Here is a 13,915-nt window from a genome sequence, read left to right on the forward strand (position 1 = left end):
TTGAATCGTAACAATCATTTATAAAGAATAGTATTACCGGGTCTATATGTATGTGTGTATATTATATCTTTATATTAATAAGTGTCAATAACTTAAGCTACAGTATTTTCGTCTAATATTTTTATTTCCAATTTTTACCCTTAACTTTATTCTAAAATTATAAACAGCTTGTTTTTATTTCTATTTTACCTACAGATATTTTAGTCTTTTTACATTTATGATCTTTTTTCTTTTTCTTTAGCGCCGACATTCACACCCATTTCTCACAAACCCCTCTCTCTCTCTCTCTCTCTCTCTCTCTCTCTCTCTCTCTCTCTACTTATTCCTCTTCACCGCCACACCCTCGCCTCTAGCAAAGCAAAACAAAGACACCACCGCCTCCATCAGTGAAGCACGGTCTCTCGCGTCGGATCTCTGACCCGTGGTTTGATCATCCATCCTCCGTCATACGCATATAAGCATATGTGGCTTTTTCCCTGTTGAGTTTTTATTCAGTATGGTTTTTATTAACTGTTTGGTAATTTGTTTTCCTGTTGCGTATATGCATATGATGTATATGATTGAGCCGTTTGCTTTGTGTTTGCTGTGTGGTGGTTGGCCTTGCATGGAAGCTCTGGTTCGGTAGCAGAAGAGCCCGTGTCATGCCGTGTTTAATCTAGGACTCTAAACATTGGGTTTGAGTTTCATTTTCTGAAAGTTATTATTTTTGTTTGTTGAACTTCAATTTCGAATTCAATCCTCTTTGTGTTTGGTTGTTTTTTACTCATGCATATGTGTATCACGAATTTTTTACTCATGCATATGCATATCATGAACTTCATTTTGAACTGAGAGGACAATAAGCAGAAATCATACCTACGAAATGCCCAAATTATCTCTCTCTGTACTTTTTTAATTTATGTATTACTTTCTTTATGGATTTGATGATATGTTCTGTGATTTTTGTTTGCAGGGGAAGGAGAATATTACTCCGATTGGCTCAAAGATCACAGTAATTTCAACTTCGTGCATTGTTTTTTATGTATTTGTTTATCATAACCAGTGTTTCATTTGTTTGCTTAGGAAAACCTAATGGGTTTTTTATTACTCTGCTTGATTGAAGTGTTTGGTAGAGTTAAAAATTTCCTGAAATGTTTAATTTTAAATTAATCTCACTGCCTTGTATCAGGATCACATGCGACAAGCTAGGGATGTTTGTTTCTCCCAAGTCTTCCGTGAGAATGGTAGGCTTTTAGTTTGAGGATTGGGTTTAACAGTTTGTTGTGATTGTATCCGAACAGCTTGTGGTTTAGCCTTTTATCCGTGGTGGGAAATAATATAGTTTGGGTGAGAGTTATTATGTGCTCTTGTTTTTACTATGGTGGGAAGATTAGCCGCTAAACAATAAAAAAAAAATCCATTTGTGTCACTAATTTGGTTGCTTATGGAAAATCATTGTTGCTAATTTGGTTTCTTATGGAATTGTGTTATTTTTCTTCGTCTCAAAGTTTGCTAATTTGGGTCTGTTAATTATGCCCCAAGGTTTTTAGTTTCTTACATTTGCTAGAATTATTGAGTGTGAAGTTTGGTGATAGTGGATATTAGCTCAACAAGATGATTCGTATGTTTTTTTAACCCATATGTTACTCTGTTTCTTAAAAGCAATGGGACATAGAATTACTTCACATATCTTGCTTTTTTATTTTGGGTTAAATTCATGCTTAATTTAAATCCTATTAATGATAGAATTCATGAAGTCCATTTCTTTAGTGCCTTGGAAATGAGGAATCATAATTCTTGGAGATTTCAAATCATTTGACTTTCTTTTTTCATCTTGGACCTTTCATCCTTTTTTTTTTGCAATACATGATGGGATATTTGAATGAAAATAAACAGAAATGTATAATTTTTCGCATTTGAAATAGTGGGTTTGGACTTTTGGACGCACGATCACATCACATGGCCTCCTTTTGTTGTTATTGAATTCAACAAAGTAAAGGCAAAAATCTAGATTTTTTTTGTTTGTATTTATTTTAGACATGAGTGCAAGAGTTGGTGATGACTTTCAAAGAAAAATACAAATGTTTTAGCAAATGGGAGATCACATATATGTTAATTATTTCCGGATGTTACCATATATAGATTAAAATATTTTTTTTCTTATAGTATCAGATGAGAGAATTAAAAAAATAAAAAATAAAATTGCATGTGCTCCCGCATATATATATATATATAATTTTAAATATAAATCCATCATTCAATATACTACATATCATCTATTTTTTTAATTTTTTAAATTTTTATTAATTTTTTAGTATATGAATAATAAATAAAAAAATTAAATTAATCTTAAAAAATAAATCTAAAAAAATTTAAAAAAACATTTAAAAAATAAAAATATAAAATATGTGGTTTACGAGACTCATTGTATGATCACTGATATAAAAGAATGTTGAAATCAAATCTTGAAGGGATCAAGAGTGGATGCAGACGTTGAGACAGGAGGGATACAAAAATAGTTGGGGGACCTACATCTTGAAACGTGATAAAGTATTTTGAAATTAAGCCAATTCAGACAAATATCAATCATCTATATCGAGTGTTAGGTGCGACATGTATGCTTTTTCCTCATTTTTTAATTTTTAAGTGAAGTAGAAAAAGAAATTGAATTTGAAGAGGGTCCATTTCCAAGTACCTAAAATGGATTGGCTTAACCTTACCTGCCAAAATATTTAAAAATCAATTTAAATAATTTAATTAATATTATATTAATTTTCTTATGTACAAATTAGATTCCTAACACTCAATGGCAGACAAAAACACATACATAAGATGACGAGAGATGAGAGTGAGAGAGGTGGGTGCCATGTAATTTCCAATTTGAACTAATAGGCCCCACCATATTTAACAAAAGATGATCATAACTCTCTCATCTAATAAGACAAAACGGTCCTACCATGAGACGATAATTGAATGTGTACAACCTGAAACTGATCATGACTTGGACAGGTAAGAAAAATAAGTCATGTCTTGGACCAGTTACCAAAATTTGAAGAATTATATTTATTATCTTTACCCAGTACACATCTCGATGTCACCATCTACAGTTCCCACGTCTTTCCTCTAAAATCTTCCGAGACTTCCACTTTTGCATTATTGATATGCCTGTGCTCGAGATCATATAATAAAAGATATATCCTTCATGCATGCATGCATGCCTTTTAACTTTTTCTTTTCTCGGAAAAGTCTTTCGAAGAAGGCAAGGGATAAGGTTTTAAATACGATCACTTTCAAATGTCCAATATGAGCAAGACTACTTGATTCTTTTCTGAGATGGTAAGTGGTAGTCTTTTAAGATATGGACAATTTCAAATTTCCAACACTTAGAAATTTTCCACATTTTATATGATTTGCTTTGCTTTCAAGAATCATATCGCACTTTAAAAAAATACCAAACACAAGAAAAAATGTAATAGACCATGTATGAGCCAGCCTACCAGAGCGTTGATGTGAGACATTTTAAATTGAAAAAAGAAGAAGGTATATGATGTGGCAACCTCTCGTATCTCCTTAAATAAACAAATAATGCTATGAAATTATATATGTTTTCCCTCTTCTCCTTTGGTGCTGTCCTACTCGTCCATATCCAATATTTTTTCTCTTCCACTATCTTTCCTTTCCATTTGTCTAATTCCGTATGTATACGTCTGTCGAGGCAATAATTGTGTAAAGGGGGACATGCTCCTTTTCACATGTGCATTTTCTGCACTTTATACTCCCAGCTTCCAACTCGCGCATTTGTTAATTATTATTTCTTTCTTCCCTTTCCCGGTTCACACACACACATTTATTTATTTCAGTAGAGTAATACAGTACTGTACACTTTGAAATATTCTATTATATATATATGTGTGTCCGGTACAGCAACCTACATCATATTGTTTTGGATCGGTGTTCATGCATATGTGCGCATGGATCAATGTCAAAAAGCAATAACCTCTGTCATATATAACGCACTTGAAGTTGTTTATGCTTAATGGACATAGTAATTCAATGTTAATTTCAAGCAATTAACGTCTATAATTTATTAATTATTGGTTAAAACATGATGAGGAGACATGACACACATAGACATAATTAATTCCACTATTTCTTAATTTGTATTCGTGTGAGACATTAATATCCACGTTTTCACAGGTTTAAACTGTAGAAAAAAATACTTAATTATTTTGAGTTCACATGAATTGATTCAAATGATAAGTGGGATCAGCAACAGCAAGCTTGCTTCATTGTGACCTCATGTACTACATCACAAGCTAGTGGTTTGACTTATTCGTATGGACTTGATCAAGAGATTCTGATGCCCATACTTACCATTTTCTGTAACTGACTCAAAATTAATGATGGATCAAGATCACTACAAGTTGCAGACATTGAAAAAATATAAAAACTTGCTATAGATTCTTTGTGATTGATTGAATATTTGTAATTGATTGAGAATCCATTTTTCTTTTCTCATATCTCGTGTTAGGCGCCTTGTAAACTACAGTACAACATATGAATATATACAAACTCTACAGTTGATTGCATGTGTGGTGAAATTCAAGAATAAATAACATTATGTATAAGTTTTGGGTGTACAAGTTTTGCACATATCTTTGTAAAAAAATAGCTCCCACATAAAAAAGTAGTTTCTTACATTTTTTTTCGTAATGAGACCTATTTTCTTACAAAAGAAATGGGTTAATTAGACTTGTACGGTCGAGACTTATACCAATCATTACTCTTCAAGAAGAGTAATCACCATTTTCTCCTTGAGTTGCAATATAGAATTAGGCATAATTTGGTTTTACATACCATCTCATCTCAACATCTAAATACTATTTAGACATAAATATTTTTTAATTTTAAATTTTTAAATTTTTAACTTTTTAATTTAATCATTATAAAATTTTCAAACTTTCAATCAAAATACAAAAACAATTTAAATTTTTCAAATCTCAAAACAAAAATAATATTAAAAAAAATATATTCTAATAATATTTTTATTTAACTTTTTCTCTTTCATTTTCTGAAGGATAATGCTATTGGGACCGATGATCAACTGATGTAGTGTATTTTCAATTTTTTTCTTTTCTTTCAAATATTTTTTAACACTTATAAATATTTTTTTACAAAACATACATAAATTTAGTAATATTAATTTTCTTAATCACTAATGTAAAAAAAAAAAAAAAAGTTAAGATATTCCAGAGTTCAAGCTCGTCTGCACACTGGCCGTTTGACTCACTCTCCTGTGTCCTCTCCCGCGTTCTTCTCATACGTGTTTCGGCGAGTGGAAATAAAAGGGCGCCCACGACGATTTTTTCCTCCTTGGGGGACCCCGCGTACTCTTTAAAACCTCAAAGTCAGCGCCGTATCATGACCGCAAAGCTTCATAACCCCACGCGCCATTTAGGTCACATATGCACGATGTGTCAGGCCCACCGACAAAGTCCCACAAGGTCGGTGGGCCTGCCCTTGGTACAAAAATGAGGACGAGATGGTTTTGAGCTTTTCTCTTCTTTTGGCCCCACTTTCCATCCGCCACCAGTTCGTTTCGGAAAAACCTCGCCCAAAAAAAAAAAAAAATTCCCCTTTCAATTTTGTAATATATGTAAAGAAAAAATCAAAACTTTTATGAAAGAAAATACGCAAACCTTCCAGGGAGTTTTTTTTGTTTTTTGTTTTTAAAAAAGAAGAGGACAGCACCTCCAACTTTATTAACGAAATCTGTCATTTATGTTGGAGGAAAATCATAACCAGTAAAACAAATGAGTGAAATGACCAACAAAACAAAAAAGAAAAGGCCTAGAAGGTGGGTGTCGTGGCCTGATTTCATGGGATATTCTCACTTTCCTTGAGCATGCATATCCTGCTTTCTTTAACAGGTCATTAAGTGCAAGTGACATTTTTTTTTTCTAACAAACATGTCAGTGTCTTGATGTTGACAAATTGCGTTATGGTATTGAGGATTTGGAGGCTCATGATGAAAATTATATGCATGAAGAATAACTTTTTCCATGTCTCTTAGTAAATCTTCTGGCCATGGAATGCATATATGCTTGCAGCATCATAAATGGTATGATCTGCTGTAAGCTGTTTGTTATATTACGTGGCTCATATAGAATAGAACATGTATTCAGAGGAAAGCAAGTTGATGCTAGAGTAAAGTGCAAGGTAAACATTTTCCTCATATTTTAAAATTAAAAATTTTTACATGGTAGTTAAAATATTTTATTTACTGATATCAACGAATGATAATTTATTTATTTCTGTCAGGTGTTGAGTTTACTTAAATGTGTATGATGATACCATATCGACACCCGTTGTTATTTTTGAAATCTATATAATATATTTATATGTTTACAAATTTATATATTTTTAAATTTATACATTTAAATACGTTTAAAAATTTTTATACATTATCTTTTTATATGTTTTTTCATTGTTACAGAAACATCTGCCTTATATTGAAAACATTGCAAACAACATTGAAAATAATGAGTGGATCGTAGTCTTGGGCGCGCAGATTAATGAATCAGTATATCTAGATATACTAATTATTTTTTCTTCTTTTGTAAGAACATGATGAACAAATCGATTGATCCACTGTATTTTTAAGCTGCTTTTTACAATCCGACATGGGTAAAGTGGAGCAGGTCAATAAAAGTTGTATCATAAAGCTATATATATATATATTTAATATTATATAGAAAAGTAATCACGTAGTTAATTCATTCTTTATAAACAGCTAATTAATTAATTAATTAATATCAAAATGCTTGCTTTTGAATTTTGAGCAGACACCAGCATATAATTATTATATGATTAGGTCTAATCTTATGATGGTTTAGGCAATGCTCATGAAGTGACATCTTGGTACAACACTTTGGAGATTCTTTTGATCAACTTGTATTATTTTATTGCAAAACAGGACAATTACTTACCAAATTGCATGCATGCTGATAATTTCGTGGATGTGCAGCAGGCCACAATACAAAACAGCATGCAGTATCCACTACTATTACTACATCACTCTTAATCATCCTCACCCCCTTGCCCCCTTGCCCCCTTCAATTTTTTGTTTATGAAAGCATGACATAAGAGTGACTCCATCCATGAATTAATATTCTAATGCATGAGATCGTAATTCGTAAAAAGATGACAGATTTTTTATTTTAATTTTTAGATAATTTAATTAAGATATCTTATTCCTTGAAAGCTGGAGAGAATATTATTACTGTTAGAGAACAGATTTGGTAAATATTTTTTAGAGCGAGAGAGAGGCTTTTAAAAATATTTATTTTCTCTAAATAAAGCAAAATTATTGTTCTTGGTCGAGCCCTTTACGAAAATTTAAGATATGGGTACCACTTAATTTTGTTGTTAAGCGAAAGGTATCGCAGGAATCATAGACGTTAGGGACTCAAAGTTAGGATCAGGTTGATCATCCAAGTGGTGCTTGCTGTCTTATAATTTTCATAAAGATAGATTAAAACTCTTATTTAGCAGTTAAAGAGTGTAGAGACTTTTATTGAGATAGCAGTTAGATTTGATTAGAAAATAGGTGAGGCTGTCGGGAAATAATCCAAAATTGATTGACGTGTTGAATTGAAGATTGCAAAAAATTAATGGAAACCGTTCAGTTATTTTTACTTCTCTCTCATTTTTTTTCTTTAACTTAGAAGTTTAAGCACATTTTTTATTTTTTATTTTTTTATTTTTTGCAATCTTTAATCAATCATAATTAATGTTTTTATATTTTTTTTGTTAAGACTAAATACCAATACTGTAATTCGATAATTGATTAATAATGAACGGGTAGTGTAATGTATTAAATATGATGTTATATCATGTTGATGGTGTTGCGAGTAGAGTAGTTAATCTAGGGATCTAACGGGTCGAAGACATACTTAGTCGAGCATCCAAACAAGTCGTAATTCACCAAAAAGTAAAACCGAAAACTGCTTTAAGGACGCCTGGTTTTCATTTGGTGGGAGAGAATCCACTTCTCAGTACAGATACATTGCATGTGGGTTTCCCTTGTGTGTATTGTCACGTACACAAACCTCCAACATTCCTCTCACGAAATAAAACTGTTCTCCATTGACCCACCCCGACTCCTATCATTTCGCTCCTCACCTTCTCTTTCCTCTCACTTATTTTCTCTACTTTGTTTTGCCTTATCTCATAGAATTTGCATGTGGGTTTCCGTTTTTGTTGATAAAGCTCTGTACGAAGAGATTTTGGCCGTTGTCTTATTTGGTTTTCTCTTTTTTGCTCTGTTTGGAGGGTTTTCTGATGGAAAACGGTGCGGATTCGACCTCCCATGATTTTTTCAGCTGTACCCATGTCTAACATCTTCGGTTTCACTGGTAAACTCTCAATTGTTTTAGAAAAACATAAATGATATACTTGAAGTGTTCTTCTAAATAACATACTCAGTAAAGAATTCATCAAAATTAAGCTGTTAACCTCTCTCTCTCTCTCTCTCTCTCTCTCTCTCTCTCTCTCTCTCTCTCTCTCTCTCTCTCTCTCTCTCTCTCTCTCTCACAACAAAAACGGTGACCCTCTATTTTAGACCAGACAACTCTGATCTGTAAGATTTTTACAGGTCTTCTGTAGCTGTCAGGCGCCGCAGCTATGATACTACATCGCTCTTCTGTATCTGTCAGGCGCCGCAGCTATGATGCTACATCTCTTGTCTCTTGTAGAGAGATGCTTCACGAAAGATGTTATGAAGCAATAGAGTGATATTCTGTCATAATTTTCTCTATAAAAGAATTATTCAGCTCATCTTCTTTCGCATCTCATCTTCTTCACTTTTCTAAATTTAGTCTGCATTCTTACTCTGTAATCTCTTTATGCTTTCTCACTTTGCAATGGCTCGACAATCTTCTCATTACCAATATATGAGGTATTCTGCACCTCGTTCACCAGTTGTTTCTGCTTCTTCCGTAGGTACTATAATGCAATCCAATGATAATCTGACTAATAAGTCAGATAATGAAATTATCTATGACCTTGTGAGTCTCGGTACCCGATACTCATCAACCCTTGTCGCATATTCTCAGCGACTACAATCTAGGACTGGTGGGGTTGACAAACTTCACGAGAATATTTTTATCCTTCAGCGGCTTCTTATGGAGTCCAACATGAAGATGGAAGCACTAAAACGAGAGAACAGAGATTTAAAATCTTTGCTTAGCTCTTCTTTTCGAGTGGCTACTCCTTTAGATAGGAAATGCATGCAGATTTTTGAAGAGAAAGAGCGTTTAAAGATTGAGGCAAAGAGTCTCAAATTTCTGTAATTTTGCTTTGTGATAATAAAATAATATTTCACAAATATTCATATTTGTGTTTCTATCTTCTGTTAGATCTTTTATGTGTTCCATTTTATTTATCCTTTAATAATGCACAATTTCTTACAAAACCGTAATATGAATCTGAAATACTAATTGTATTTAAGAGATGATATTTTAGATCTAATAATTTCATTCATCTCCTCCATGAATGTTCTCTAAATTCCAATTAAAACTTGTCATTTTACAAATTTTTTAGTTACAATTCACTTGTAAAATCTTTGCTTGTTATTTGAAAAAATTCCAGTGGATCAAGATATCAACAATCATGACAGTGTTGCTGGTCTCCTTCTAAACAGGTTGATTCACATAAATAACCTCAGTTGCTTCAGTATACTGAATGAGATGTACTTATTTCTTTTGTTCTTTATTTTAGGACATTTTGAACTTTTGCCATTTATTGTAGTAATAACATAATTGAAGATGAACTGATGACTACTGCATAATATGCATGGAATTCTACCTGCAGTGTACTAAAATGAAGTAATTTGCTATGTTATATGTAATCAACACATTTCCTAATCAATTTGTGCTATTATCTGTTTCTACAAATTATTGATATGTTTTAGTGTTCCCAGAATAGCAAAAACTTCATTTTAGCAGATGAAACAATAAACTTCATTTTAGTCTCACATGCAACAATAAAAGGAAGCTCAAGGGTGCCAAATTACATGGATGAAAAAGAATCGAGCTAAATGATTTTTTCCACCAAAGTGATGTCAGGGATTACGTATATTAAAATTTTTTTTATCAATAGTGATAGTGCACTGGATAACTGATATTAGACGTGTGGATTCGAATTGTCATTGGAAAGTAGATGACAAGTCCTTATTCAATGTTGGTCCCGGCTTGTCCTCCGTATTCAAAGCAAACATATCTTCCTTTTTGTGGGTTTCTTACTTTTTTTTATTATTTTATATTATTATATATTTTTTTAAATTGTTAGGGCTAATTTGGACTATTTTAAAGGGAGAAGGGAGTCCATTACAAGTTTTTAATAGTTTAGAAGATGATTGCAACAGATATTGTTATAGTTTGAGATGATTGTGCATATTTTCCTCAAATTGATCTCAACCTTAAAAAGACTCAACAAATATATTAAAAATCAAGAATTTTATTTATTATACTGGGTGATTAGTTTTGCACTTGTTTAAGTACATTAGCTTGTGTCGGGTTTTGTGTTTCTAAAGTTTTTTCAAAAGCAAATGCCTGCTTTATAGTATTGGTTTTGGATTATATAAATGTGAAATATAAAATTTAACTCATTTTTCATAAAGTTCTTTTGTGAAAAAAAAAACGAAAAAGAAAAAGAACCTTAACAATTACGCGGTAAGTGACAAGAATGATAAAAGTGTAAAGTTGAGAAAAAAGGAAAATAAGGAGGAGGAAGAAAGAGGACTTGGGGACTTCGACGCTTCTTCCCGCATGACTCTTGGACGACCGAGAAACCTCTGGATGAAAATCACAATTTGTACAATGAGTAAATCTATCATTATCTTATTATTTTATACTAAAGTTATTATTAGAAAATGTTTGTATATCTTCTCTATTTGCCTTTTCAAAGTGGTCATTAGTCACAATTTTTTTTTAATTTTTTTATTTAATAATTAAGAAAATAATTTTAAATATATTGGTAGATTTTTTTATTTTTTAAAAATGTTTAAATATATTAAAAAATTATATAAAAAAAAAAAGAAAAAAACTAAAGGCGGCATGCTCAGCAATAAACACTGAGCGGCATAATTTCTTCTCAGACATAAAAGGTACAGATCACTGTTTAAGTTAAAGCAATGTGCAAGTACTTCATAGTCGTCAAACATGTGTCGTGGAATGTGAAGTTGAGCAGGAAATTCCAAGCAGAATTTGACTGCACTACTGAAAAATAAAAAATAAAAAACTTTTGATAAAGTCTCAAATCTCATGCTAATCACGGAGGCCGAGAGAAAAAGTCTTCTCGAAAGAAAGAGATTGGATTGGGGATATGACATGTTGTTAATTAAACAATGGATTAAGCTTAATCTCTTTCTTTCAAATTATAGTCTCTAAACCTACTAAAGTACGATTTAAAAAAAAAAAAAACAATAATAGAGCTATGTATGAATTAAGAGACGTTAGGTAACATGTCAATAGCAAGCTTTTAAAGGATCCCTTTTGTCATCATGTTGGGTAACACACGCCAAAAACAATTGAAGAAAAATAAACCTTTGGGTAATATATCGCAACTTTTTTAATTCAAAATCTTTTTAGACGCAGAACCTATAATTGAACTTTCAAATGTCTAATATGAGCAAGACTACTTGATTCTTTTCTGAGATGGTAAGTGGTAGTCTTTTAGGATATGGACAATTTCAAATTTCCAACACTTGAAAATTTTCCACATTTTATATGATTTTATTTGCTTTCGAGAATCATATCGCACTTTAAAAAAATACCAAACACAAGAAAAAATGCATGCGCGCTAATAATAGACCATGCACGAGCCATCTTTCACTAAATTTTGTCTTCTGTAATGAAAACAATGGTGTCAAGTAATTGGGTAGACATCATACAAATATGACTAAAGGTATACAGTAATAGATTATAAATCATCATGAATCCGCAAAAAGATTTGGTTGCAGCAGTAGTTTTGCAGTGTGATAGGACGTCTGGATGATTGAGGACAATAGGCACCTTAAAACGGTCTTTATGGCTCATTTGTGTTCACTTCGTCTCGTATAGCTGATTCGATTTTTGTTTCAGAAGGTACGTATTTCCTTAGTTTTATTTCTTTCTTCATGGTAAGGAAAATCTGCCTACACATAATCTGCTTGTGTATATATATATATATATAATACAATTAAAACTTACAATGCCTTTTGTGTCTAAACAGGAATTGTCCTCATCAAGAGATTTAAATATATAAAAGACTCTCTATTGTTCATTTCAAGACCTGTAAGTGCTTTTATATATATATATATATATATATATATATATTATATCTCCTTTTGCTGGTCTTTACTTATAATTTTTTTGTGGATCCTTGCTTTGAATGGCAAATTAATTTTGAAAAATATTTTATTCAAGAATTTTGATATGTGATATCGATCTATGCTTTTTATAAGTTCCATTTTCATGGTATTTTTTCATTTTATGTGTTATTTTCTTATCTTCATTTCCTTGTTGATTTAAAGTATAAATAATTTGGTTGTATGTATTTTTCAACATATGAATCAATGAAATTGTTTATAGCATTTAAAATGCATCATGGAGATATAGATTTCGCATTAAGCAATTATTATTTATTCATTTAGTTTTGATTGTGTTGAATAGTATCCAACTTTTAGAAGAATCATTTGCTTCGTTAACATAATGAGAAGTGGTAAGATTGTGTTAATAAGTTATGTAGCATTTTTTTTGAAATAGTAATATTAATTTTGTAAAAGTTAAGTTTGGAGACTATTTTTTGAAGATCAAAGAAAACAACGAGCGGAGAATATCCCGTATAAAGATTTACCAGAAGAGAAAAAGGAAGAACTCCGTAGAAAACAAAGAGAAAGATATGCTAAAAAAAAAGCATCTAGCAGCAATTCCCTCCAATTGAAAGATTCATAATATGAAAAATCTTATTAAAATTTTAATAAATAAGTGTTAACAAATTAAATTATATTAACGTTATTAACAGATTAATTTTTGATATGTTAATATAGTCTTATTTAATAAATAATAATATATTATCAGAGTTGTTGTGTGATGTTTTATAATATATTCATTTACAGCAAAGTTGTTGCATGTGCCGTTGTCTTTGTGCTCCTCGATTTGCTGGGTCGTGATCTCCTCATTTTCCATTGATCTTTCATTTGTCCTCTATCTCCAGGTATGTTTTGTTATTATCTATATAAATAAATGTTCCTCTATTTATTTTGTATTATTTTATGAATTCATTTGTCTATGTTATTTTACAAATCAATAAGATTGTTATTTAATATTTGGTTTGATATGAATGTTAATCATATGCTATTATTTATATATAATATTTCTTTATGCTTTAGAGATACATAATTGCAAGCTTGTTTTTTTTTTTTCTTTCCTTGGATATTCATTTCTCTGTTTTGTATGTCTGCGTGTTTGACAAGTTGTTATTTATGTCTTCTTAGTCTGTCAAATTCCTACAAAATTTGTGATTCGTTCTAAGAATGCTAACTGGTAAGCCGATCTTATTACATAGAACATTAAAATTTTATAAATTGTATCTTCACTAATTTGTATCTAAAATTCTTTAAAAATAAATTTTGAAGAATCTGGAAATGGTGTTGGAAAAAAAAAATTGGTACGCTGCTCAATCAGAGGAGAAGAAAGAAGAACTACGTCAAAAAAAGCGGCAGAGGTATGTTGAACTGAAAGAATGCAGAAGTAAGAAAAAACAAACTGAAACAAGATTTCAACATAATGTATCTTATAATTCAAACGATGATGAAATTATTTGTACAAGAGAAATCGGATCTTCGTCAAATATTAACACTTCTGGTAACATTATACATAGGACCGCATCTACT

Source organism: Carya illinoinensis, chromosome 2, assembly GCF_018687715.1.
Source record: "Carya illinoinensis cultivar Pawnee chromosome 2, C.illinoinensisPawnee_v1, whole genome shotgun sequence".
In the NCBI taxonomy this organism is placed as follows: domain Eukaryota; kingdom Viridiplantae; phylum Streptophyta; class Magnoliopsida; order Fagales; family Juglandaceae; genus Carya; species Carya illinoinensis.